Source organism: Pteropus alecto, unplaced genomic scaffold (genome assembly GCF_000325575.1).
Source record: "Pteropus alecto unplaced genomic scaffold, ASM32557v1 scaffold22, whole genome shotgun sequence".
Taxonomy (NCBI): Eukaryota; Metazoa; Chordata; class Mammalia; order Chiroptera; family Pteropodidae; genus Pteropus; species Pteropus alecto.
Window position 1 is genome coordinate 1,284,625 of NW_006434839.1, and position 9,512 is coordinate 1,294,136.

At 46.5% G+C, this 9,512-nt stretch overlaps 1 long non-coding RNA gene across 1 annotated transcript; it reads right to left on the reverse strand.

Annotated features, from left to right (window-relative positions):
• Positions 1 to 6,575: 6,575 nt before the first annotated feature.
• LOC112478685 lies at positions 6,576 to 8,670 on the reverse strand. The gene is made up of 3 exons (XR_003045913.1): positions 8,600 to 8,670; positions 7,169 to 7,324; positions 6,576 to 6,780 (listed from the first exon to the last, which is right to left on the reverse strand). It is a non-coding gene; the product is annotated as an uncharacterized LOC112478685 (long non-coding RNA).
• Between the last annotated feature and the right edge of the window lie 842 nt (positions 8,671 to 9,512).

Sequence of the window (9,512 nt, forward strand, 5' to 3'; positions counted from 1 at the left end):
CTGTGACGAAAAGAGAAATAAAGCAGAGACGGGGGGTGGAGAACAATTACGTAGGAAGGATCCCTACGTTACATGTGTATCAGAGAAGGCCATATTTGAGCAGACACCGGAAGGAATGGAGGGACAGAATATTCCAGGCGGAGGGAACAGAAGATGCAGAGGCTCTGAGGTGTTTGGTATGTTTTACAAATAGGAATCTCACGTGGTTGGAATAGATGTGAGGCATCCTAGTTTGCATGCTCCCTGAAACAAAGATTCGCCTGTAAGGGGTTTCTCCTGGGGGCGAGCTTAGGAAGCGTTGTGAACGAACACAGTTATGAGAGAGGGGAGGGAGGGAAGCTAACGAATGGGACACTAACGAGTGGGCCGCAACCGCAGCAACCGAGGCACGACCCTGCTGGGGACCTCTGACGGAGTGTGTGGACCATGCCAGCGAGTGGGCAGGAAGCTGGCTGTTTACCCGACTCTCGTCTCAGTGGTGGAGATGGCTTCTCGAACCTGGCCCCGAGGTCACGGAATAGCTCCAGGCAGAGGCAGGAAGGCCACTGGAGCACAGGGCAGTGTCTGCAGGGGCGAGCGGGGGGTGCGGGCACTGCCCTGACCCTCTCTGCTGGAGGGAATGGTACGAATGGGGTCACAGAGGAGGTGGCGGCCCAGATCATGTCCGCCTCGTAGGTCGCCATAAAGACTTGAGGATTCTATTTTCAGCAAGATGACAAGCATTTGAAAAGTCTGAGCAACACAATCTAATTTCCATTTTAAATAAACGTATCATGACTGCTGTGGGGAGAAGAGACAGTGGGGGAGCAAGGATGGATGCAGGGGGACCTCTTGATGGAGGCGGGGAGGGCTTAGGGAAAACGTTTACACCTGCTATATTTGGAATGGCTCCAAGCAGATGCATCCAGGTGGAGACGAGCAGGCAGAGGGCTACGTGCACCTGGGACTTCACTCAGGTCTACGTGCCCCACTATTTCGGCCAGTTCCCTCCTGGCCGGCCCAGAGGCTTCTCTGTCGCGGCTCGATCCCCTTAAATCCCAGCTCTTCCATCCTCACCCCACCCCCTGCCGCCACTTCTGAGTAGGCACAATTTTCCTCTCGGTCCTCCTACTCCTCCCCTCCCTACTCCTAAATCGAAAGATGAACAGGAGATTGGAAAGTATCCTATGCTTGGCCAAAGACACGCTGCCATTAATTCCTTCCCAGAATCTCCAACACGAAAGCAGAAATGCTTGCTTCACTTGTACTGCGGCCTAAATGAACTGCCTGCATTTCGCGCTCACCAACAAGCCTCTGAGGACAAGGTTCCTCGGGTTCCTTAGTATGGCGATGAGAGTGTTTGGAACGGTGGAAACAAGTAATTTTTTCCCTAGAGAGACCAATGCTAATTCATGACATAAACAAGTTACAGCTCAGTGTCTTAACACCATGAAAACTTTCACCTCTTGCCCACATCACAGTCCCGGGAGTCGGGCATCTCTCCCGGTGCCACCCTCCCACCTGGTGACTCGAGGACCCAAGACCCTTCCATTGGGTGTCTCCTGCACTGCAGAGCCCTTCGCTTCCAGCACTTGGGGCATTTTTATGGCCAGGTCTGAAAGCGGCGTACATCACCTCTGCCCACATGCCATTGGCTGGAACCCAAACGCATGGTGTCACCTAACTGCAAGTGAGGCCGGGTGACAGTCATCCCACGTGCCGAGGAGGAAGAAACAGGATTGGCAAGTAGCTATCCCATCTCTGGCACAAATGGTAACACAGTGGCTCTATTCCCTGGTGAATGCTACAGTGTGACTCTACTTTGAGATGCGTGATTGTTCCCAGGGAACAAAAAAAAAAGATAAAGTTTCTGAATCTGCAAAGTTGAGGACCGAACCAAGCTGACCCCAAAGTGCGCTCAACCTGTGAAGCTCCTCCAAACACATCTCATCTGGAACACCGCCCACCGGAGTCATCAGGAAAGGACCAAGGACAGGACCTGTGCTGTTGAATGTGTCCGTGAAGTGTGTCCTAAACTTACTTATTTCTAGGATCTCTTCCTAATCGCTCAGAAAGCCAGGTTTTACTGCTGTCACATGCTACCCATGGTTGGGAGGCAGTTGAATAAATACGATTCAAAACAGAAAAAGACAGAGAAAACGAAGGAAGGAGAACGTTAGGGAGGAGAAAAAACTAAACAGTGAAGATTAAAAAAATTAAAAACCCTGTAAATTGGAGAAAGGAAGAGAAGCTAAAGGTGAAGAAATGGGAATATCCAGCTGTTTTTCTTTGTAATCCAGAGGTTCACATGTGCAGAAGAACCATGTCAGGGCCTTGTTAAAATGCAGGTTCCCAGGCCTTGTCCTGTGCAGAACAGGACCGGAGAATCTGCATTGTAATAAACATTCCGAGTGACTCTGATTTAAGACAATCGTTTTAATTGTTACTGATTGTATTGCCACTCATTACTTAATCTAATGTTTTGTTTTCCCCTAAACTTGAGTGGAACTAGTTTACCCCAGATCTCTTAATTTAAAATCGTCACATTTTGGGGGCCTCAGGTTTTAGCTACTTTACCAGAGAGCAAACCTACAAACATTTCCCTCATAAGGAAAACTAGCCCATCGGGTCTAATTACCCACATCCGGTTTTCTAGAAGAATACATATTTGCTCTTTCTGTGGTTCCTTTTCATCAGATGACAGAGCAAATAAAACGACTAGTTAAACTGTAGATTGATAGTGGTTTTCCCACCAGAACCGCCGCTCCAGTCAATAACAAACAATGCTGACGTTTATTCACTAAACATTTTCTGAAGCGTAAGTCACACGTTCGGGTTACATACAAGTCCGCTTCTGATGCAGTTGCTTTGAGGGCCCGGGGTTTAAAAATCTAAGCTAACCCGTTTAAGTGGAATTTTACAAGATTTTTAAATGGCGGAGGTCATTTCCTCGTATCCCCAGAGGTAATCAGATAGAAATGGGTGTGACTAGAAAAGTAACAATCTGAAGCGGGGATTTGATCAGTCAAGGTTTTGATCAGAGACCCCTGCCACCAACCTTTCCGTTTTTGTTTTTTTTTCCCCTCTAAGATTGCATTATTTGTTTTTCTCTATTAAATTTCTTTTTGGCCTTGGCTCATCATTCCAGCCTGTTGAGGACACTTAGAGTCTTGGTTTTGTCTTCTACCATATTAGCTATTCTCCCAACTTTGATTCATCCTCCACTTTGACTCACAGGCCTGTGAAGAGGTTATTTTAAGATGGAGATAAAAACCTGGACCAGGACAGACCCTCACGTCCCTGCAGTGCAATCAGACTCGTTCCGCAAACATACGTTGCCCTCGTTTGCAGGAGGAACCTCAGTATATACCTGTAATCACACACAAAATGAGGGCAGAAAGGTAGCAAATACATAATCTATGAATTGTCAGAGACACAGAGCAGGTGTGGGTTAAGTCAGGGTCAGCATGGGAGGGCGGACAGTAGGGAGGTGACAGCGTGGGACTGAACGATGTCTGTGAAGGCCCACGGGACACTCGACAAGGGTGAATGGTCACAACATCTGTGTGTGTTAGCACCGATGAGGTGACAGTCGCCATGCTAGTAGTGTGAATGCAGCAGCTTATTTAATTTGCACGACGCCTTATAGAAAAGAACTAGTCGCTGCCAGCATGGGCTCAGGGCCGAATGGTTGGGTTTGAATCCTATGCTAGCACTTACTAGTTGTGGCCTTGGGTGTTACTCATCTGCTTGAAGAGCCTTTTGAAAATGATGATAGTAATGGCACCAGGCATGGGCTTGTGGAATTAAGCAGGGAACACCAGCTGCTACAGCAGACAGGCCTTCCAATCTTAATGGCTTAACAGAATAAAGGTTTATTTCACACATATAACGGTCCAAGTGGATGTTCGATGGAGAGCCTTCCACGTGGAAATTTAGGGACCCATGAGCCTTCCATTTCCTGATTCTGCTAACTGCTAGGTAGAGAGAGATGATTTAGGGATGAGCTGGGTGGGGAGGAGAAGGTTATGGCCCAGAGCTAGAAGACATATACATTCCATAGTACCCGGCACTCAGTCACGTGGCTACCCCAACTGCAAGGCAGGCTGGGAAACGGGGTCTGAGCTTCCAGGTGGGAAAAAAACGACTTTGGTCTTTCCCGTATTTGTGAGGATTACATGTAAATTCCCTGGAAGGGGACCTGGCACGATAAATGACAGCGGTTATCGCCATTGCTATCACCAGTGCTGGCTGCGTTCCACACGTGTCCTCCTGGTTCCGATGTCTCAGCTACCTCAGCCTTCTGCTGCAGAGTCCCCCCAGGTGTACCTGCTCCCGGATTTGTGATGCTTTGGGGGTTCTCTCTGTAACTCTTGGCATTTCTGGTATTTCTGGCTCTGTTCTGGGGACACGAACCCAGCATCTTCTCTGAACCCGTCGGTCACCGTTACACCAGGGGGCGGGACGTGAGAGCAAGGACAGGACAGGAGAGTTAAATCTGCATCAACAGCCCGGGAGAGAGCTGCAGACAGAGATGCTGGAGTCGACCTTGTATCAGTGCTGACTGCATCTATGTGCCAATCACACAGTGTGTAATGTGGGAGGAGCTCAGAGATCTGAGTCCTGAGCAATACGACAGAGACGGAGGGCCCTGCTCCCCAGACCCCAGGCATTTGCATACCCCAGCCTGGCGTCACCAGCAGGGCGATGTTCCTAGGCCTTTTCTCAGTTCACTCAACTTTTTTTTTTCTTATGAGATTACTTTAAAGGAAACGTGTTACTACTATAATAAAAGAGAAAGTAGTATCATTTGCTACCAATAGAAAGTACTCCCCGAAATAACTACGAATGGAAACAAACAAAATCCTGTTTCTAGGTTCCAGCTGGTGACTATCGGCCAGAGAAGGCTCTGACTCTGAGACGGCCCTCTTTTTTTGTTTTGGAAAAGAAAGCTTAGCAAGCATTAGAAAGGCGTTATATTCACTCCAAACGGAGGCTTTCTCTTTGTTTCAAAGAGCTGAAGGAGAACTAAGCGAGAACCCATATTCCCACTACACGACTCACACGCCATGTTGTGCTGAGTCAGGGCTCAAACCCAGAGAGGGACATTTCATATAGCGAACGCAGCCTTGCTTGTGGCCCTGTACCATCCAAAATGACCCCTCTGCCACCAGGGGGGTATGAATCCCTCACTTTGGGAAAACCAGAAGAGATGGAGGCACAGCCCCTGGGGCTAGAGACATCCAGAACGGCAATGGTCAGTGTCACATAATGCAGAGAGGCCAGGCAAAGCCAGGACCGGAAGGCCCCTTCCCCCAGACTTGGCAACCAGGGACCACTGGTGTCTTCGGCAGAGTGGACTGAAGGGTGAGGGCCCAGTGCCACGGCTGAAGAGTGAACAGGAAGTGACACAGTGGAGAAACGGCACTGAGGAGCCCGGCTGCGAGGGGGAGGACAGAGACAAGGCGCCACTTGAAACTCAAGGAGATGTTTTGCTTCCTTGTGTAAACGCGGGAGATGTCTGAACATGCTTTTCGATATTGGGGAAGGAGATGGATGGGAGCCTGTAAGTCATGGACGAAGCAAGGGCCGGGTTTGGGGAGGACGAGAAGGGTTCAGATCAAGGTGAGGGCACTTGCAAACCCAGGTAACTGTTTGGGTGTAGGTAGTGGCGGGGGGAAGTGGAGGGAGTTCATGTCTGGAGCCTGATTTTCCTGTCAAGTCAGGTGCGAGATGATTTCTTAGGTAAAGGTTAAAATTTGAACTACTGGTTCTCCAGATGAAAGAGTATATTAGTAAGGCTTCTCCAGAGACCCAGAACCAATAAAAAGTGTTTATATATCCTTCCTACTGAGATAGAGAAAGAGTTTTTAAGGAATTGAGTCGCATGATTCTGGAGGCTGGCAAGTCCAAACTCTGCAGGGTAGGACTGCAGGTTGGAGACGCAGGGAAGGGTTGATATTGCAGCTGAACTCCAAAGGCAGCCTAAGGCAGAATTCTCTCTTCTTTCTGGGGACCTCACTGTGTTCTCTTAGGCCTTCAACTGATTAGATGAGGCCCACCCACACTACGGAGGGTAATCTGCTTTACTCAAAGCCCACTGCTCTAAATATGAATCTCATTTAAAAAAATTACCTCCACAGCAACATCGAGACTGGCATTTCACAAAATATCTGGTTACTGCCACCTAACCAAGTGGACACATAAAATTAACCATCGCAAATTATTAGTGATCTCATTTACATTAATAGAAAACCATGCTTGATCTTTGGACCACAGAGTTCCTAATGGAGCCAGAGCTGATAAAGACAGCGTAGAGGAGCCATGGGGATGACCCACCCATGGGAGCCCATCCCACCTTCGAGAAGAGTTACCATCTCAGCAGAGAAGGATTAGACCTATGAAAGCAAAGCTTCTCAGTGCAAATTCCGATCTTGAAGCCTCAGTCATGAACTGCTGGGGACCCTTCTCCTGCCACGCGACCGGCAGGACACAGGTACTTTCAAGATGAAAAGCGACAGGAGTTACCTTTTCGCTCTTTCTCCTTCCTCTATTTTCAACGCGGGTCAAAGGCATATACTTTTACCTCACTGAGATCAGTACGATTATTTATTTTCAAGGCTGCCTTTTCTTGCTGTAATAGAATTTCCAGCTGAGCTTATTCTTCCTTTCGCTCACGAGCCTTTTCACATCCATCCCGTCCTTGGCAAGAATCCTTGGAGAGTAGCCTGGGACACACCTAGTGGTAAGCCGCCTTCTCTGGGTTGAGGGTGCATCTATTCTGGTCGCAGGCTTTGTGATCTGGACAAAAGGAATTTAGAGGATGTCTCTGTCAAATTGTCAGGCAATACTAAATTTGGCGGGCCAGCTGAATTCTAGCTGAAAATCGTGCAAAATAAGGTTTAGCAACTGGGGAAAAACTGGCACACAGGAAAGACAATTAGATGAAATTCAGTAGAACTACAAGGCCATAGGATGCTAACTCTAGCCATGTGACCCTGTAGCACAGGAATCAATTCTCAGAGTTTTGGAGCCAAAGGGACCTTGGAGAAAAAGCCATCCTCTACTTTTACAAGCAGCAGAAAAAAACGTTTCCTCCAACTTTGAAAGGTTATGGATCTCAAAGTTCACGTCCTCTGAACTTCCCTGATTCTGTTCCAGATCCTCAATCGGAATTCCATGCACCTACCCCTCCAGTCCCATAGAGCCATGCTCGTCACGCCGAAGCATTTCCTTCGTAGGCCTCCTGCCGACTACCTTTCAGATTCCTCGTCTAGATTATCAGCACCTTGACAATGAGACTGTGTCGTGTGCATCTCGGCATTTCCAAGGTCTGTCGTACTGCCTGCCACATAATTAACGATCAATAAATACTGGTTAAATACTAATAAAAAGAAACTCCACATTTGTTCATGGATTATGTTTGTCCCATTTTCTCGCCCCACATGCTCTCTTTACTCATGCTAATTCAGTGACTCTCTTAAGATTGTCAAAAACTGAACACAGTTCACCAGATCTTTGACCAACATAAAATGGAGAAAAAAATATTTTGTGCCTGGGTGTTTTACTTCTGGTAAGAGAAACTGAAGATTGCATTGGCTTATTTTTAAAGCGACATCATATTAAGCTTGTGGTCAACTGAAATACTAAGATGTTTTCATGTGGGTTTCTGCCAAGCGGCATCTCTTTCATTCTGCATATATGCAATTGACCTTGAACCCAAAATGTAGAACTTTATATATTGCTTGTTTCAGCTCAAAGTTAAATCTAATCAAAATCACTTTGAATTTGATGCTGTCAGGGACGACATTAGCAATTCTTCCTGGGTCCAGGTCGCTAGCAAAGTTGACATGCCTCTCTTTCCTGTTTTTATCCCACTCTTTGACAATGACCTTGAAAGGGTTGGAACTGGGACAAAAGCTACAATACAAACTATCTCCTACCATGTTGATCCCAAACCACTCAGGAAACTCACAGGTAATCAACCACAAGATAAAAGATACACTCCAAAATACTGCCAGACATCTCTTATTTCTCCATTTTATCTACAAAAATCTTATGGGTGACAGGTAAAATTTTTTCCTAAAGCACAAACATACTTTGTCTACTGTAGCCCCTGAAATTTGCCAAGTAATCCATCAAAATAAACAGAACACAGCTTGTATGGTACAACTTCTTAGCATGTATATGCTGGCCCTGGTGCCAATGGCACATTTTCTAAATCTCATAATCCTCTACCCCTTTTAAATATATTTAATTTAGACTATAGTCTGTCATCGATGTTGAGCTGACTTTATACGGTTGCGATCCCATCTGATGGTATAGCCAATCTTATTTTTATCTCTTCCAAGATTCTTCAAAAGTTAGCCACTGTGACGATGACATCATAGTACAAGTTCTTTACACATCCCAGGGCAAAGTTATTTAGACTTGAATACACTTTGCCGAGGGTCACTTTCATAGGCAAGCATCTGCAGTCAGACACCCATTATTATTTCTTCCGATTTTTGCCCGATGCTGCAGGATGAGGTGATGGAACAGGCCTTTGTCACCCTGAACATCAACTGTTAAACACAGTCACCTGGTGAGAAGCGGCTCATCCTCACCTCGGAATGCTCACCTGGTCAAGATGAAGAACCCATACATGTGAGTATTTATCTGATCTTCTGATGCTGGCCGTATGAAGGGCATCAGAATGCTACCCGCAGTACCAAGATGCCAACCTGATTGTCACAAAATACCAAGAACTTAGAAGACCTTCTAGAAAAAAACATCAGAATTAGCGATGACAGTCACAGGGCAGGCTCATTCCTTCCCTGACAATACCTCAGGTTGCTCTTAGAGTAGAAGGTACCAGAACCAAGAAGTAATGGGAAAATGTCCTATCAGAAGAAGCTTTCCTCTTCCTTATTCCTACAGTCTTTGCTCGGCGTGTAATAAGCTTTGGAACTAGGTGGGCGACATCTATGCTCTTGTTTCCGTAATATGTCAAACAATGGCACCAATAAAATATCCTAAGATTTAGGGTACTAGGCTAGGCTTTGTTTTCCCACCAGACTCTGGAACTCCAAAACGCCATAAGCTTTCAAAAAGGGACCCAGTAACAAACTCGTTTTATGGTAGAGTATTACAATTTGAGTCTTTAAAAGATTTCTTAGAGATAAAGTAGTCAAATGGCTTTTTTAAAAAAAAGTATGGAAATCGAAGTTCAGAGAGGTGCAATGACTTGCCCAAGGCCACACCGTTTTCAACACACGGAGCTGGCCCTCCGACCCAGCGCTTTGCTGCCCGGGGCTCCCTTCGCAAGAACAGGCTGCTGCTCCGTTCACAAGTGAGTCGTGGTTTTTCTCCTACCCTTTATTTCCGCTCTTTCCAATTTGAAGATGTTTTATCTTCCGAGATAAATAGTGAAAGAGAACAGAGTTTAAATAGTTCTGGCTTCTGCTAATATCATGCCCCATTTTCTAAGGGTGAGAATATGGACAGTGGTCAATTTAGAGATGGAGAAGCCAGGGACAGAGAAACAGGGCTGA